We start from the raw sequence: 19,887 nt of genomic DNA on the forward strand, positions 1-19,887 counted from the left end.
AGGTCACTTCAAGAAGAACTACAGGGCTCCAAAGAAGGAGGACAACAAGGGGGCTGGAATCAACGCTGCTACGGAAGACATTGGTGATGCGTTGTTGCTATCGGTTGACAGCCTGATAGAGTCTTGGGTGCTTGACTCAGGAGCGTCCTTTCATACCACCCCACATCATGATATAATGACAAACTACGTGGCTGGGAATCTCGGCAAAGTTTATTTAGCCGATGGAGAGCCGCTAAACGTTGTTGGCACGGGAGACATTAATTTGAAGATGTCAAATGGATCCTCGTGGAAGATTACAAAAGTTAGACATGTTCCAAAGCTGATGCGAAACCTGATCTCAGTAGGTCATCTTAATGATGAGGGATATGATCTCAACTTTGGTAATGGGTCTTGGAAGGTGGCGAAAGGTGCTATGGTAGTTGGCCGAGGAAAGAAGATTGGCACTCTCTACATGATGACTAGCTGTCGTGATACTGTTGCTGTGGTTGAAAACACAAAGAAGACAAATTTGTGGCATTGTCGGCTGGGACATATCAGCCAGAAGGGGATGAAGCTGTTGGTGACAAATGGCTTAATTCCGGAGCTGAAGACGGTGGACCTTCATACGTGTGAGGGCTGCATTCTCGGAAAACAAAAGCGAGTAAGCTTCTCAAATGCAGGCAGGGAGTTGAAGGTCGAGAAGCTGGAATTGGTGCACACAGACGTGTGGGGACCTACCACTGTCCCCTCTCTTGGAGGATCACACTACTACGTGACCTTCATTGATGATTCAACTAGGAAGGTGTGGGTTTACTTTATGAAAAATAAATCTGATGTGTTTAGTGTATTCAAAAGATGGAAAGCCACGGTAGAGAATGAAACAAACCTCAAGTTGAAGTGTTCGAGGTGCGACAACGGCGGAGAATACACTGATGGTGATTTCAAACGGTACTGTGCCAATAATGGTATCAAGATGATGAAGACTATTCCTGGAACGCCGCAACAAAATGGAATAGCCAAAAGAATGAACCGAACGTTGAACGAGCGTGCTCGGAGTATGAGAATACACTCTGGATTGCCCGAGACATTCTCGGCAGATGCTGATGAAAGTGCTGATTCTGAAACAAATAAACAGACGCCAATCACAGAACTGCGTAGATCATCCAGGATCAGGAAGCCGATTCACAGGTACTCTTCATCCCTCAACTACATTCTACTCACTGATAGAGGGGAGCCGGAATGTTATGAAGAAGCAAGGCAAGTCGATGAATCGACTAAGTGGGAGCTGGCAATGAAAGATGAGATGGATTCACTATTGGCAAATCATACATGGGAGTTAGCCGAGTTGCCAAAGGATAAGAGGGCATTGCAAAACAAATGGGTTTATCGGATAAAGGAAGAACCCAATGGAAGAAAGCGTTATAAAGCAAGGCTGGTTGCAAAGGGATTTCAACAGAAAGAAGGCATCGACTATACGGAGATCTTCTCTCCCGTAGTCAAGATGGTGACTATCAGAACTGTTCTTGGACTGGTAGCAAAGGAAAATCTACATCTGCAACAGATGGACTTGAAAACTGCATTTCTTCACGGTGATCTAGACGAGGAAATCTACATACGACAGCCGGAGGGATTCAAAGTCAAAGGAAAGGAGAGTCTGGTGTGCAAACTTCAAAAGAGTCTGTACGGACTAAAACAGGCTCCAAGACAGTGGTATTTAAAGTTTGACAGCTTTATGAAGAAAGCTGATTTTTCAAGGTGCGAGGCAGATCACTGCTGTTACTTCAAGAAATTTGAAGACTCGTACATGATACTGCTACTCTATGTCGACGACATGCTAATCGTAGGAGCAAACCTACAGGAGATTGATCGGTTCAAAAAAGGGTTATCGGAAGAGTTTGCAATGAAGGATTTGGGAGCTGCAAAGCAAATCCTTGGGATAAGAATCGACCGAAGCAAGGAGGGCATCAAACTCTCACAAGAAGAATATGTGAGGAAAGTTATCAAAAGGTTCAACATGCATGATGCCAAGCCAGTCAGCACTCCCTTGGCTGGACACTTTCGGTTGTCAAAGGATCAGTCGCGAAAACCGAGGATGAGAAGAGGCAGATGGACAAGATACCTTATGCATCTGCAATCGGTAGTCTTATGTATGCAATGATATGTACAAGGAACACAAATTAACTAAGCAAGCATAAGATCAGTTAAACAATCACACATAAGAACACAAATTAACTAAGCAAGCATAAGATCTGCTAAAAAAATGCAGCAGCCATTCTCGTCCTCTCCCCTCTTCCTCTTGCTTCTGCTCGGATTGTTTTTCAGGAGAGTGAGAGAGAACCGAATAAGAAGCCGATATGACTTCAGGATTTCATCTCGATCCTCATTGTTTGCGTTCGGATGAGTTTAGAAGGAACTAGAGACACAAAGTGAAGCAGTGATGTTTTTTTTATCTAGCGGCGGAATCGAGTCTCATTTGAGACTCCTCGCAACTCCGGATGTCATGCAAAATAAATAGATTGGAAAAGAGAAATTAGGGAAGAGGCATATGATTTTGTAATACGCAACAAAAGTAAATAAAATGCAGTAAAGATCACTTAACTACAACATGTTGAACCAAATTTTAGAAGAATATTTTGCACCTAATACCTACGGGAAAAATATGATTCGGTTCATATTCTACAAAATCTAAATACTCAAGAAAACATTATTTTTCAGAAAATAAGTTCTTTCCCTTGCATTTTTCAACACTTTGGACAAAGAGAGAGAAAAAAAAAAAAGATTACAGTTTCGAGAATCCTTCTCTAAATCATAGCAAATAGTTTTATGAATTGTACACCATATTAAAGCCTAGCTACAACATCCATATTCTAATACGGACAACAACTAAGTCACGCACAAAACATTTTTTTTTTTTGAGTAAGTAGTAATTTCTTATAGGCATGGTTGTAATTCACAAGCAAACAACACGGGTCATGATCCTTTAAAACAAAATGAGACGAGAACGAAGCGCGTGATTTTATAAATATATGATCCCTAAAATCATAATATCTAACTACAGGACAATAACTGGAATCGAAACATCATCAAGGATTGACTAAAGACGTGCTGGTTGTCTATTATTCATGGTATTTAAAACGAAAAGCCAAAAAATAACACTAATGTTATGACCATCAGACAATCTATTCATATATATATATATATATATATATAGTTCAGTCAGTCTCTTTTCTTTTTGCTCGACTAACATGTACAAACAAAAAAAAACATAATCCCTTCATGATGTATGTATACAAACAAACTTCAAATCATGTTTTCTACACAGAAACTAAATAAACTGCAACTCACATATTCAAATAAACAAACATTTATTAAAACCAAAACTCAATAAACAGGGGAAGGAATTTAAAGTTACGGAGCTTTTGTGGGTGCAGTGAACAGGGGCGTAGGTCTCGGGTCACACCGTCTACGACCTTGATTCGAGCAAAGGTAAAATGCCTCTGTTTTGGTTAAGCAACCAACAGAAGCAAAAAACAACTAGATTTTCTTAAGAGAAATCTTTTGGAGGGTAGAATTGTGAGTATTAGAATAAGAAAATGGCTGATAAAAAATGTTCCCTAAAACGAGTAGCAAAGCTAGTATTTATAGTGATGGACAAGGGTTTTTGTTATGCACAGGATTTCAAAAGTCTCCGATTTTCATTTCAAAATAGTCCTTTGAAGATCAGTCCAGATCATGACAGAAAAAGCTGAAGAAATCTCTGTCACCAGATTCAATATTTGAAATGTGGGCGTTATATCACCAAAGGAATAGAAAGGGTTCTGATAGATGTTGAAACCAGTCAAGTTTGCACGGAAATGGGGTGAACAACCTCTGTCCGTGGCTAAAGAAAGGAGTAGGTTTAGCCAAAAATGGAGATGAAGAGAGAGCAAGCGCAGCTGATGGGTTTTTTTATGAAAGTGTTTGCAACCCTAGCTGATTTTTAGACGAAAACGGGTCGGGTCGGTTTTAAAAGAATAGTGGGCTGCATATTGGACCTATTTTTTAAGAAATTTTCAAATGGGCCATTTATTTGGCCGAATGGGCTACTCATTTTGGGCTATTATTGACCAAATTAGGATCATATTTTATATGAATTGGGCTAGTATGAAGCCTATTTATCTTGGACTTAATATGCTTTCTTCCTTATAGTAGTTGGGCTCCTAAATTAAGATGAAAGACACTTCTTTAGTTAATTATATATTAACGCGTGCTAAAGTATTACCTAATATAAAAATATATTTATTAGTACTCAAACAAAATTATACGATACCGTAATAACCGCGCAATAATATTTTTTAAAGTTTAAAAGTAAGTAAATGCTATCGTCTAAATATATAAAATAAATGCGATGCGTAAGATGTTAAAAGTGATGCAATATAATGAAAATAATAATCATAATAATAATAATAATAATAATAATAATAATAATGTCACGACCCGACTAGGGGCCGCGACGGGTACCCGGGGCTAACCACCGAGCACCGCTCGTTCTATTACTCGTCATACTCATTTACGCTCTTTTATCAAATTATATTCAAATCATAGGAAAATCATCTTTCATTTGAAACATACACAATCTCGTATACATTGGCCTTTCGGCTATCAAAACAATATATATATATATATATATATATACATATATCCAAAATAGCAACTTCGTGAGACCATATAACCCACACTGCGTATCTACGAGCCTCTACTAGAGTACTAGACATATGGACAGGACAAGGCCCCGTCGTGCCCAAAATACATATACATATATATATATACACAAAAGGATAACCCCGTCAGCACCTCCGGAATAATGGAGTGCTCCTGAAAATCTGCTGGTAGCTCCTATAGGTCTGCGCCGTCTCCCTGTCTACCTGTGGGCATGAACACAGCGTCCAAAGAAAACGGACGTCAGTACGAATATTGTACTGAGTATGTAAGGCATGAATGAAATAAACACGATAAAGAAATCATAAGTCATAAAGTGAAGGCAAAACCTGCGCGACCTTTAAGGATGAATACATTTCATACACATATCACATATACATAATCGTCGTACATGAACCATCATAGCGTATACATCATCATGTCGTATAATTCATCATCGTAATACCGTATCTGCTCATACACATAAAACATTATCCGTATTCGGCCACGTAGGGCTCGACAATATCCGTATTCGGCCACGTAGTGGCTCGACAGTATCCGTATTCGACCACGTAGTGGCTCGACAATATCACATACACAATATCCGTATTCGGCCACATAGTGGCTCGACAGTATCCGTATTCGGCCACGTAGTGGCTCGACAGTATCACATATATATCTTCCATATTCGGCCACATAGTGGCTCGACCATATTACATACATCGTAACATGGATCGGTATATCTCATCATCATCATTGTCATCACATACATCTCATAAGCGTATCGTAACCTTTCATTACTGCATACATCTAGATTTAAAGATAATCTATGAAAATCGCATCATATTCGTAGCATGGACTTCGTATGAATATTGTAGGATAGACTTCAAAATCTCTAGGCTTAAGCTCAACATTACCACTATCGTTTATATAGTATATCTCTTACCTTTATCTCATATGAAATCCTCTATGAACATAGACTCGCAATTTTTCGGAACATTGGTCATAGGACGTGCATTAAGGCTTATGGACAATCTATAACAATGTCGGGGTGACATGAGGTCCAGAACCCCCGAGTCCATTATGGAGCATTTAGCATATAAGGTGAGTGTAGTCAATGAACAATATCAATAGATCGTAATATGGATCATTAACCTTGTAGAACCATGATATTATAGGCCTTAGTATCTTTAGGCTTAGACTCATCATCATCATTATCTCATTCGTAACATGCCTCTTACCTTATCCCATATGGCTATTCATGAACATAGGCTCTTAGTTTTTCGGAAAATAGGAAAGTCATGGAGAGGTAAGGAAAATACTATCATAGGAATCATATAAGGATCATTAACTTCGTAGGAATATCATATCATGAGATTTATGACCTCTAGACTTAGATTCATCATCGATATTGTCATGTTCATAACGTATCTCTTTTCTTTTTCTCGTATGAAGTTCTTTATACTCGTAGTTTCATAGTTCGCAATATGTAGGAAAATCATGGAGAGATAGGAGGATTCATACCATAAGATTCATGCCTTAGAAAGAAAGGATTTGCCTTACATACCTTTGTCGTTTACTAATATGTCGCTTGCTTGTTCTCCTTAAATGCCCACGTTTCTACCTTTAAAAGAAGTCGTACTAACATTAGTTAATCAACTATAAGAACGCACCACTATTTCTAGAGAAAATTGGGCAGCACTTCCTTTGTTTATACTACTTTTCCCTTATTCCATATCAACTCCCAACACTCACAACAACAATTACAATATAGCAATTAACAATCATCATTCATATACAATGACCATGATCCACCATTTCTCTTCATTTTTCCCACATTTATGGTTTTTGGGTTCGCTATCGTATTTTCTCAGGTATCACACTTATCTCATGGTCTACATGTCATTTATAACGTATTCATACTCACCACACACTAACATTCATGTTCCCTTCCAACTACCATTTAATCATGACACTATTCACTCTTGAATGACCCATTTGCTATGCTTTTCTACAATTCGGGTATTTTAACCTTCCAATACCTTAAACAACATGAAAAGGTCATGAAACTTACCTTGGATGATGGTTGAACAAGCCTCGAGTGGAGTTTCCCTTCTAGCACCAAAACCCTACTTCACCTTCCTTGGGCTTTTCTTGATTAGATGAACTTTGGCTAGGTTTCATACACTTGGGTTCATGGATTTGGTGTTATTGATCATGTATTTCCCTTGAATTTTCGTGTGGATGAAGGTTAGAGAGTATTCTAGAGGTTTCTATGTCAAAAATGGTGAAAAATATGATTTTTGGTCGAGCTTGGTCTATGTAAAGTGGTCCAGAAAATTCTGGACCGACACAACATGCGGCACACTTTGCGAGACGCAAAGCATGCTCTGCGAGCTGCATGTTGTGTCGCAAATCTTGCCAGCTGACCAACTTCCACTGGCACACTTTGCGGTGAAACTGCGTGGCCGCATGTTGCGCCGCAAGGTGCGCCAGAATGTGATATTTTGCCCCAAACTGTCTGTCGTAGAATGGCCATAACTTTTGATCCCGATATGCTGTGAGGGCCCACGACCTATGGTTGGAAAGCACTTTAAATTACCTACAACATTAATTCTTGGTGTTTTTTCCAAATTCCAATCTTATAATAGCGTTTTGGCCCTTCCAAATCGGACCATCCGAAAACGTTCCCTTAAATCGCCTTTTTGGATGGCTTATGCCCATAATTGGCTTATGGGTCTTTCTTGAAACTTACTTAACACTTCATTACCAATATAAGAGACATTATAATTCTTCTCCAAAATGTCATTAAGCCATCATTAATTTGATACTCGTAATTCTTGCCCAACACACAACATATACCTTGCTTCCCTTAAAAACTTTCGCCTCCTTCCTCAAATGTCCTTGAAATCTCATTTAGAATCATTAAATATTATTTCTTACTTATCGAAACACCGTATGCATCATGCCCTTCGTCAGTCAATTCACTGTGCATGAGTGAAAAAATTTTCGAGGTGTAACAAATAATAATACTAATAATAATAATAATAATAACAGTAATAAAAATGATAATAGCTAATGACTATAGTAGGATAATGAAAAACGACGATATTAATAGAAAGCTAATAATTGTAGTAAAGTATAAATAACTATTCTTAAGTTGTCAAAAATATTAGAAGCGCAAATAAATATTTTGGAAGAAAGGAGGGACAAAATTGGGTGTCAACAACTTGTCCCTCTTTGGCCGGTAATGATGAAAGAATTTTCGGGAAAAGACGTTGACTTAGTAGCCTATTTTTTCCCTACTAAAATAATTTGGGAGACTGTAAGGGTAAAGAAAATTTGAGAGAATTGCGGCCGAACTCCGGTCTCCGAGTTACCTACATATCCCGAGTTGCACGAGAATCAGGCCGTGTGTAGTTCTGGGATAGCTACGACACCTGCGAATAGCGAGTCACGATTGGTGTGAATCTTTGAAAAATATTGTCCCAGTGTTGAATTATAATGAAACTGGGTATTATGATTGCGGAAATATATCGAACTTGACGAGCGTTCAAGGTAGACCCTTGACCTTTGTCAGGAAGTCTGATTATCCTTCCCAACAAATTACCCCAATTCACTGCCGAAGAAATAGTTCCACGTTGTGCTAAAGCTCCTGCGAAACTTGAGCTAGACAAAAAGTTAATAAATAAATATTGAAGGTAAAGCGATGTAAAATAAACACATGAAAATGACACATCTCGAGTGTTAACTTATGAGAATATGGCCCTGTGAGCTGCAATGATTTAATAAAATGATAGCCTTAGCTAAGGATAAGGCTAATGCAAATGAGGTTCTGGGCCGATGATTCATGAGAATGATGCCTTTGGCGATGATTAATGAAAATGAGGCCTCAAACCGGATATAAAGATGAGGCTATTTGAGCCGAATGATTTATGAAAATGAGGCTTTCTAAGCCGACATAATGAGGTTTTCTTTAGAACCCAATGATTGATGAAAATGAGGTTTTCCAAACCAACATGATTCATGGTGTAAAGCATTTATGCAGTGAATTTTAAAGCATTTGTGCGGTGCATGTGCGTTTGAAAGCATTTGTGCAGTGCGTGTGCAGTGTTTCTTAAACCAGGCATGCAAAGCATTTGAAAGTAGTTATGCAATGCATGTGCAGTGCATTTGAAAGCAGTAGTGCAATATATGTGCAGCGCATTTGAAAGAATTTATGCAGAGTGTTTGAAAGCGGTAGTGCAATGCATGTGCAGTACATTTGAAAGCGGTAGTGCAATACATGTGCAGTGCATTTAAAAGCATTTATGCAGAGCATTTGAAAGCAGTAGTGCGATGCATGTGTAGTGCATTTAAAAGCATTTATGCAGAGCATTTGAAAGCGGTAGTGCTATGTGTGTGCAGTGCATTTGAAAACAATAGTGCGATTCATGTGCAGTGCGTTTGAAAGCATTTATGCAGAGCATTTGAAAGCAGTTAGAAAATATTTGTGCATCGATACATTTGAAAATCTTTGTAAGACTTAAGCATTAATTTATCGTAAATCTCGAGAATTATTGACACTTGAGAGGCATAATTTCTCCTAAATGTTATAAGAAAACTCAAACCGTTCGACACATAGTCCTTGCAAGGCTGAAACATTACATATTTTCAGTTTCCGCAATTTTGAAAACCTGCACTCAAATAAAATTTGTAAGTCTCGGGGGTGGTTGATTCGCGTTGACTTTGAAGATCCAGCTCTTGATGCTTCGTGCTTCTAGCTTTGTCTGGACTTGTAACCTCCGCCTATTTCTAAGTCTTGGCCAACTAATAAAACTATTTGATTAAAAATCATATTATTTAAAGGAAATATGCATAAATTTATGGTAAATATGTATATAGTGATAAATAATTTCTGCGGAACTTTGAACCGTGACACGTTGTGAAACAAAGCAAACGTCCTTTCTCCAAAGTCCTTCCTTTGTTTGATGACTCTGTTGACTGTATACTCTGTCATGTCTCTCGATGTCGTTTTGCAATGATGCCCTTAAAAAAATTGTCCCAGTTTCTGGCATAGGAGGATATTGAACTTTTAACATGACGAGACCGAGCCTTATACAGGCTGCCTACGTATCCCACCAAGGAAATCAGGTCTAGCGTAGTTCAAAACATACAAGGCAAAATAAAATTGAGGTTTTCTAATAATGTGACCGAAGCCTATGTAGGCCGCCTACGTATCCCACCACGGGAATCAGGTCAGGCGTAGTTCATATTACAAACAAATGGATTTTTTTTAGAAATTTCTATCTTAAAAAGATCAAACCCGATATAGGTTTCTTACGTATCCCACCGAGGGAACGTATTTTTCATTACATAGAAAGAAATTACAGGATATTACATATAAAATAAACAAAAAAATCCTAAATGTAGTATCTCTTGACGGCATCTGCATTGATAGCTTTCGGCCACACTTCACCATCCATTTCTGCTAGAGTTAGTGCTCCTTCAGTTAGTACTCGATGAACCATGTAAGACCCTTGCCAGTTAGGTGCAAATTTTCCCTTAGCTTCATTTTGGTGTGGGAATATGCGTTTTAGCACCAATTGCCCTGGTTTGAATTGTCTCGGTCTTACCTTCTTATTGAAAGCTTTGGCTATTCTGTTCTGATAAAGTTGTCCATGACAAACTCCATTCATCCTCTTTTCATCAATGAGCATCCATTGTTCATATCGATTTTACATCCACTTGGCATCACTCAACTCAGCTTCTTGGATAATTTTCAAGGATGGTATCTCTACCTCTGCAGGTAACACAACCTCTGTTCCATAGACCAAAAGATAAGGTGTTGCCCTAGTTGAAGTCCTAACAGTGGTGCGATAACCGAGAAGGGCCAATGGCAATTTTTCCTGCCAATGTCTGTAATTATCAATCATCTTCCGCAATATTCTCTTGATGTTTTTGTTGGCTGCTTCAACTGCTCCATTCATCTGAGGTCGGTATGGGGTGGAATTGCGGTGAGTAATCTTAAATGTTCCGCATATCTCACGCATCAGACCACTATTAAGATTAGCTCCATTATCTGTTATAATTGACTCAGGGATTCCAAATCGACAAATAATGTTATTGCGAACAAAGTCTACCACTACCTTCTTCGTCACTGACTTGTACGAAGATGCTTCTACCCATTTTGTGAAGTAGTCGATGGCTACCAAAATGAACCTATGTCCATTTGACGCGGTCGGCTCGATAGGACCAATGACATCCATGCCCCAGGCTGCAAATGGCCAAGGAGAACTCATCACATTTCATTTGGTGGGACTCGAATCAAATCGCCATGAATCTGAGATTCGTGACATTTTTGCACAAAACAAATGCAGTCTGTTTCCATAGTCATCCAGAAATAGCCAGCTCGTAGAATTTTCTTAGCCAGAGTAAAACCATTCATATGAGGCCCACATGTACCGCCATGCACTTCTTCAATCAACTTGACCGCTTCTTTGGCATCAACACACCTTAACAATCCTAAATCTGGAGTCCTCCTATAAAGGATTTCTCCGTTTAGAAAAAGGTGGTTTGCTAATCTTCGAAGTGTTCTCTTCTGAACACTGGTTATGCCTTCTGGATAGTCTCCTGCCTTGAGATACTTCTTAACGTCATAGTACCAAGGTTCTCCATCAGGTTCTTCAGCTACATGGAAACAATAGGCTTGCTGATCTTGCACATTCACATTGATAGGATCTATGTAATTCTTGTCCGGGTGCTGGATCATAGAGGACAAGGTTGCCAAAGCATCAGCGAACTCATTTTGAGTCCTTAGGACATGTTTGATTCCACCTTGATAAATCTCTTACACAAATCTTTCACACAATGCAGGTATGGAAGTATCTTCACATTCTTAATGGTCCATTCACCTTGTACTTGATGAACCAATAGGTCAGAATCGCCTATAACCAATAATTCTTGTATGTTCATATCAACGGCCATTCTGAGTCCAAGAATACAAGCCTCATACTCTGCCATATTATTGGTGCACGGAAACATAAGCTTTGCTGAAATTGGATAATGTTGTCCTGACTCCGAAACTAAGACTGCTCCAATGCCAACTCCTTTGGAGTTTGCAGCCCCATCAAAGAACATTCTCCACCCTGGATATTCCTTTGAAATATCTTCTCCGACAAACGACACCTCTTCATCCAGGAAATAAGTCTTAAGGGGCATGTATTCTTCATCTACGGGATTTTCAGCAAGATGATATGTTATTACCTGCCCTTTGACAGCCTTTTGGGTAACATATACAATATCGAACTCACTTAGCAAAATTTGCCATTTGGCTAACTTCCCAGTAGGCATAGGCTTCTGAAAGATATACTTAAGTGGATCCATCCTTAAGATGAGATAAGTAGTATATGCAGATAGGTAATGTCTCAACTTTTGTGCAACCCAAGTCAAAGCACAACAGGTGCGTTCCAACAAAGTATATCGGGCCTCATAAGGCGTGAATTTCTTGCTCTAATAGTATATTGCTTGCTCCTTTTTTCCTGTTTCATCATGTTGTCCCAACACGCATCCAAATGCATTCGCTGACACAGACAAATATAATAACAAAGGTTTTCCGGGTTCTGGAGGCACCAAAACAGGCGGATTAGACAAATACTTTTTGATTCTATCAAAAGCTTGTTGGCAATCTTCCGTCCATTTGGTAGCAGCATCTTTCTTCAACAACTTGATTATTGGCTCACATATCACCGTCGATTGTGCTATGAACCGACTAATGTAGTTGAGACGACCGAGGAAACTCATCACGTCCTTTCGACTCTTTGGGGCAGGCCAGTCTTGAATAGCCTTTATCTTCGAAGGATCCAATTCTATACCCCTCCTACTCACAATAAAACCTAACAGCTTCCCAGCAGGAACACCAAATGCACACTTTGCGGGATTTAATTTCAAATTGTATCGCCTCAACCTGTCAAAGAACTTCTTCAAATCCGTCAAGTGATCGGAACTCTTCCGAGATTTGATGATGATATCGTCCACATAGACTTCAATCTCCTTATGGATCATGTCATGAAAAATGGTAGTCATGGCTCTCATATAGGTGGCACCTGCGTTCTTGAGTCCAAAAGGCATCACTCGATAATAGTATACTCCCCAAGGTGTGATGAATGTCATTTTCTCAGCATCTTCTTCATCCATCAGAATTTGGTGATATCCTGCGAAGCAATCAACGAATGACTGCAACTCATGCTTCGCACAGTTATCAATAAGCATGTGAATATTTGGGAGGGGGAAATCATCTTTCGGGCTAGCCTTGTTGAGATCCCGACTATCCACGCATACCCTGACTTTGCCATCCTTCTTTGGTACAGGCACCGGCTAGCGAAGTGGGATACCTTGTAGCTCAAATGACCTTTGCATTAAATTGCTTGGAGACTTCTTCCTTGACTTTTAAACTCAAATCCGGTTTAATATTTCTTTTCTTTTGTTTCACCGGAGGACAAGATGGATCAATAGGCAACTTATGCGAAACAATGTCTATGCTTAGACCCGACATATCATCATAATACCAAGCGAACACGTTTATATATTGTCTCAAAAGGTTGATCAATTCTTCCCTTTGTGACAGAGTTAAATGGACGCTAATTCTTGTTTCCCTCACTGTTTCTGAATCCCCCAAGTTTATGGTCTCTGTTTCATCCAAATTTGGTTTCGGCTTACCCTCAAACTGTTCAAAATCTTTAGTTAACTCTTCAGGTTGCATGCCCTCTTCATATTCTTCAGAGTCTTGTTCGGCATTTACGATGGGTTCGCTTGTTTCATCACGTGTCACATTCACAGTATCAACAGATTTACTAGTTTGATTGCTAAAAAATAAAAGAGAAATTAATTAAATAAAGACGGAATAAGAAATAGAAAATCATAGTTTGGATTTGGCATTTAAGCTTTCAAAAGGTGGAGGCAAAACACAACAAAAGCATAAACACGATTCAGGCCTCAATTTTGAATCGCGTTGTTTCATCAAATACTAATACAAATCATCTACCAAGACTCCCGAAGAACCGGGGGCGGGGTACAAGTCCAATTGTTTAAAGTGTCTCCAGGCTCAGCATCCCAGATAGTTGGAGTTTCAGGGCAATCATCCAGAATCACATTGCATTCGACTTCTTCCTTGGAAATGAATAGATTGCTGAGACCTTCCACGAGGTTGTCTTCAGCAGCTTCCTCTGATACTTGGGTGACAGACGCCTTGAAAAATGACTGATTCAGGAGAGGGACAGGCTTTAGCAAGGGAATGTCACCTTTTATTTTGAGACTAGCCAATGAGATTTCTTCAAGAGTGGGCTCATATCCAAGACCAAAAATATCCTTCTGATCGGCTAATTGAATTGGTTCTACTATTCCATTCAGGTTCACTCCGAAACCTCGACCAGGCTTAAAACCATTCTTCAACATTTCCCAAGCCACCATCATAAGCACACGTGGCAACTTTACCCTTTTAGCTTGAGTAGTACACATGATTTCCTTAATATGGAAAACAGATCCATCTAGCCTTTCTACACTTTCAATAACAGGAATTGAGTTTTCGGGATAGATCGAATTGTTGCCTTCTCCATGGATCAATATTTCCTGATGATTCCAAACAAATTTCAAATTTTGGTGCAGGGTAGAAGGGACTGCACCAGCCATATGGATCCATGGCCTTCCTATCAGCAAGTTGTAACTAGCAGATATATCCATCACTTGGAATTCCACTATAAACTCCACGGGTCCAATTTTCAATGCTAAGTCAATTTCCCCTACGACACCCCTTTGAGCTCCATCGAAACCTTTAACCCTCACGTGACTATCACGAAGTTTCTCGGTATCAATTCCTAAAGCTCGGAGAGTAATGACAGGACATATGTTAACAACTGAACCCCCATCAATCAACACTTTAGAAATGAATTTATCTCTGCATTTGACTATAATATTCAATGCCTTGTTGTGCCCCAAACCTTCAGGTGGCAACTCATCGTCATGAAAAGAGACTTTGTGGGCTTTAAAGACTTCTCCAACCATGGCTGAAAATTTCTCGCTAAAGGTCTCAGCTGGAACATAAGCTTCATTTAGTACCTTCACTAAAGCGCTCCAATGGGTTTCAGAATTCATCAACAATGACAATAAAGAAATTTGGGCTGGTGTTTTCTTTAACTGTTCTACAACAGAATATTCCTTAGTTGGCATCTTCTTCCAGAATTCTTCTACTTCAGCTTCTGTCACAGCTTTCTTTTGGTTGTTTCCTTACTCGGTGCTCCTCGTGCTACCTCTTCGGGGGCATAACATCGCCCAGATCTTGTTATTCCGGCAGCAACAGTTTCTACAACCAATTTTGCCTTTTCTTTGTTCCCTTCATCAGACAAGTAATTCCAAGGAACTACTTTGGTGTTGAAAGAAGGTTCCTGAGCAACTAAGGCTGTGATACTAGGCCTTGGAGTGAGCACTTCCATTTCAAATGGTGCCCTCATTTGGATTGTGATCACGGGAGCAATAAAGGCTGATGATTCAACCTTTTCCTCTTTTTAGACCGATACAATAGTCCCTTCCAAGTTACAATCTTCATCCATGGTAATCATGTTCACATTTGCATCACCATGATTGGGTAGGGGGTTGTTGTTTATATTTGGGGGAGCTCCTTTGAGCTGGATGACTCCTTCTTTGATTAATGTCTCGATTTTATCTTTGAGAGTAAGCCAATTTTCAGTATCATGTCCTGTAACTCCTGAGTGATACGCACAATGTTTAGTCCCATCACACCATCCAGGAAGAGGGTTAGGAACTCTTCCTTGAATCGTTTGGAGTATCCCTACGGTTCTCAACCTTTCGTATAATTGGGCTAAGGGTTCGACTAATGGTGTATAAGTTTTGGTTGGTTTTCTTTCAAAGTTTAGGCGAGGTCTGGGTGAATTTTGTGGACGGTTTTGTGGTTGGTATTGGGGTTGAGGCGGGTAGGTTGGTTGGTATTGTGATGGGCTTTGATAGGCAGGTGCTCGAGGTGGGCAATATGCTGGTTGGGTGTGGTAAACGGGATAAGGAGCGAGCGGAGGTTGATAATAAGGCGGAGGGACTTGGGCGTATTGGCTGTAATATGAAGGCTGGGATGAAGGGTATTGGTATGTTAACATCTGGTTTGGTCTATGTTCCTGGATGGTCATGACCGCGGACACTCCGTCCTTCTTCTTCTTAGCTGCTCCCCCAATTGAATCTGATTGAATTGCCTTATTTGTTGCTTGCAAGGCTGCTAAATTTGTGATTCTTCCCGTCTTGATACCTTCTTCAATGAAATCTCCCATCCTAACTACTTCAGAAAACTTTTGCCCGATGACTCTTATCAGCCTTTCATAGTATGTTGCATCTTTTAGAGATTGTACAAAGAGCGTCGTCATCTCACTTTCCGCCATCGGGGGCTGGACTTTCACGGCTTCTGGTCTCCACCGCATAGCATACTCTCTGAAAGTTTATGTTGACTTCCTTTCTAACTTTATCAAATAGAATCTATCCGGGACAGTCTCAGTGTTGAACCTGAACCTATCCATGAATTCTTGCGCCATCTCTCCTCAACTACGCCATTTCTGCGGATCTTGGCATGTGTACCAATCAAGTGCTTCTCCTTTCAAGCTCCTTATAAACAGCTTCATCCTAATGGCTTGATCTTTCCCTACTCCAACAAGCTTATCGCAGTACGATCTCAAATGAGCCTGAGGATTTCCTTTTCCATCAAACATATTAAATTTGGCACCTTATATCCAACAGGCAACTCAATATCGGGATGAATACACAGATCCTCATATTCAAGTCCTTCACATCCCTTGTGGGTTTGGATTCTTCTAAATGCTTCATTCAGACTTCGAATCTCCTTTGCAACATTCCCGTCCGTTTTTGCCCTAGCTTCCCTTTCCATCTCCTCATAAGGATCAGCCTCTGGATGCTGCACGGCTTGCAATGGGGTAGTGAAAGGTTGAGCTTCCGCGACATATATCGGTGGTACATACTGCGTGTTATGATTAGCGGTGTGTGCCAACGGTATGTGTTGGGTTTCTTGGTAGCTTTGGGTAAGTGGGGTAGTTTGGATAACTGAAGGCTGAGGAACATATGGAGTGGTGAAAGGTAACGGCTTGGCTTGTGAGATGGTTTGTTGCAGCTTAGTTTGTTGTGGGATGGGGGCGAATTAGTAGCGCTTGGATTAATTGTGTGAAGTGGAGGGTTTGACGGAAAGGGTTGAGCGGCAGGCGAGTCAACAGGCGAGAAGGATGGTGGGATTGTCGCACTTGTTCTCTGTTCGTGAGGAGGAGTGTTAAGGGTAATGGACAGGTTGGTGAGATTTCGCAGTCGCTCAATTTCACTTTGCATGTTGGCCATTTGTTTCATCAATTGGGCGATGAGTTTATCAGCATTCCTTCCCTCCGAAGCCTCAGGTTCGTCTCTCGGAACGGTGATAAGTGTTACACCCCGCACTTTCAGAGCATGAGCATGACATGTACATCACCGTAGTAATGGAGTGTCGGGGACGTCCCATGATGTTTTGGACGGCACAAGCCATGGGAAGTATGTAACGATGAAGTAAAGGATGAATTGCGATCTCGTAAGTCGTAATCGGGAAGACTATTTTGAAACACAAGAACATGGCCATTATTAAGTATAATAAATGATAAATATTATATATGGAGAGTTTCGAAAGATTTCGAGATCAAGCAAATTGAAGAAAATAAGTTTGACGAAAATTTGAGAAATGTTGGGCATATTTTTAGTAAACTTTGGAGAGGCATATCTCCTAGTATATTAGGAGTTTTAAGGTGAAACACAAGCCTAAAATGAATTCCGTCGAGTCTAGTTTATAATGCAACAAACCGCTCGTCGATAGGACATCGGAGCAGAGAATTATGAACGTTACAAACTGAACTGTCAACGCAGAAACAGGGTTGCTACAGTACCGCTACAGTATTGCTACAGTGCAGCCGACTTCGCCACTATAAAAAGGGGTTAAACCCCCATTTTGCATCATCAAAACTCTCCAGAAAATTCAGCCAAGAAAAGGGGCTCTTATGCCACCTAAAAGTGAGGATTTTGAGTGAAATTCAAGCTACGGAATATCAATCGAGGTCCGGACAACGCGTAAACGCGATTATGATTTCATTGTTGTGTTGGAGTAGCTTAGGAACAAGTAAATATTGAAGATCTTGCCACTTTAGTAAATATAAGGTATGAATCATTGAATCTTTCTCTTTATCAACCTTGATAAAGGAATATTTGCAAGAAATAAATGTTGTAGTTGTTGTGTTGTTGTTGGCTTATGGATTGAGGTTTGAGGAGAATTTTGGATGAAAATATATATAATTATCTTGTAGAATGTTGAGGGTATTGTTGTTGTTATTATTGGTATTAATTTCGGCTTCTTTACGGAAATAAAGTTATTAAATAGTCGTATCACAAGTTGGTTAGTTGAGGAATTTAGAAAACATCGTGTGGGATGTTTTAGGAGATATATTGGCATGGATAATGGTATCGATGATGTTGGTATTGTTGTTGTTGATTGGTTGTTGATATTATGATTTCGGGCTAGGCATATAAACAGGGGAGATGCTGCCCGAATTTCGACAGAATCTAAAAGGATTTTAATTAAAGGTTTGAGACGAGCATGATGACGAGCCTAACAATGGTATGAATGGTTGTATGTGTAGATTACGAGGCTACGAATAATCTTAAGTGAATTGCGAGACAGGAAGTAAGTTGGGAGTCGAGAAATTATCGTCCAGGTATGTTAAGGCTCGTCCCTTTCTTTCAAAGGCATGATTCCTATGATTATAATTCCATAAATGTTTTCATAGCCTCCGTATTTCAAAAAGTTAGATGTTCATGATTCCAAGGCATAACCCCTTTCCTAATAATTCATGAATGTTTCCAAAATGTTCGTATTTCCTAAACCAGAGGTTTATGACTCCGTAAGCTTTTATGACAACAACGATGGATATGTTTTACAATGACATCGATGATGTCAAGGGTGAGAATATTTCAATGATGACTATCATGAGAATGATTTCATGTTTAAAGGTTCCAAGTTTATGATTTCAATAACGATATAAGAATGTTGAACTATTTCTTGATGTCTCAATTTTATTCATGGATGATGACTATTTTTTTTAAGATTCCAAAAGTATATGAATCGATGCCTTATGAGATTTATGATCTTATTCTATGTTTTCTCTTAATGCTATTCTTCATTGATAGTCTCACCTTATAATAATTGTTCCTTCAAGGTGAGACAAAGCGACAATGATTATTCCATAACACAATCGGAGGTTACCGACCTTACGTCACTCCGATGTATTTATAGCTTTTACTTGGCTCTCATGCATGCTTTATATATATGTATGTATTTTCTCACACCGCGGCGCGCTATAGTCGGTCGGGCATGGCACGTAGATGTGCACACCACTGCAGTGGGCATGTTATGATATTGCCCCGGATGCGGGAGGCCTGGACGCAGGCTAATGATGATAACACCGAGCCTTAATGGCCAGGCATGATACTATATATCTGACACCGAGCCTTAATGGCCGGGCATGGTACTATGTATATGTATAAAAATGTTTTTTTTTAAAGGCTAAGCATGCATGACATCCGCCTTACGAGGCATTCAGAGGTACATGTTGTCTTTCTTATTCCTTGTTACTTTTCGTATCTATGTTATGTTGTTACTCATGCCTTACATACTCAATACATTATTCGTACTGACGTCCCTTCTTGTGGACGCTGCGTTTCATGCCACGCAGGTGTATACAGATGAGTGGAGGATATGGCTAGAAGTTGTTCCAGCTAGATTGGCGAGCTCCATTTCTTTCCGGAGTGTTGCCGAGTCAGAGTATCTATGTTATGGTATATTGATTTATGTTAGAGACTTTGCAGACAGAGTCGCGTGTATAGCATGTCAGTCTTGAAAGCGGCTCTACAAGCCGATGCATCATTATGCCTTATGTTACAAATTTCATATGATTACAGATTTTACTTGATTTGAGAAAGACGAAAAGAATGTTTTTGAAAAGCTTTCATTATGCATTTCATATCGTGATTTAAGAGTCCAGTGGGATTATGAATATAACGAGAACCAGCGGGTTCGCTCGGCTCTAAGTAAAGGGTCGGGTGCCCATCATGCCCTATCAGGACTGGGGTGTGACAAATTGGTATCAGAGCAGTTCGTCCTAGGGGTTGTCTGCACAG

At 39.8% G+C, this 19,887-nt stretch overlaps 1 pseudogene; it reads left to right on the top strand.

Moving 5' to 3' along the window:
- Nucleotides 1-19,887, top strand: part of LOC132620035 (RNA-dependent RNA polymerase 1-like) — a 43,963-nt pseudogene that overhangs the window by 16,963 nt on the left and 7,113 nt on the right.

This window comes from Lycium barbarum, chromosome 11 (assembly GCF_019175385.1).
Source record: "Lycium barbarum isolate Lr01 chromosome 11, ASM1917538v2, whole genome shotgun sequence".
NCBI classification, from domain to species: domain Eukaryota; kingdom Viridiplantae; phylum Streptophyta; class Magnoliopsida; order Solanales; family Solanaceae; genus Lycium; species Lycium barbarum.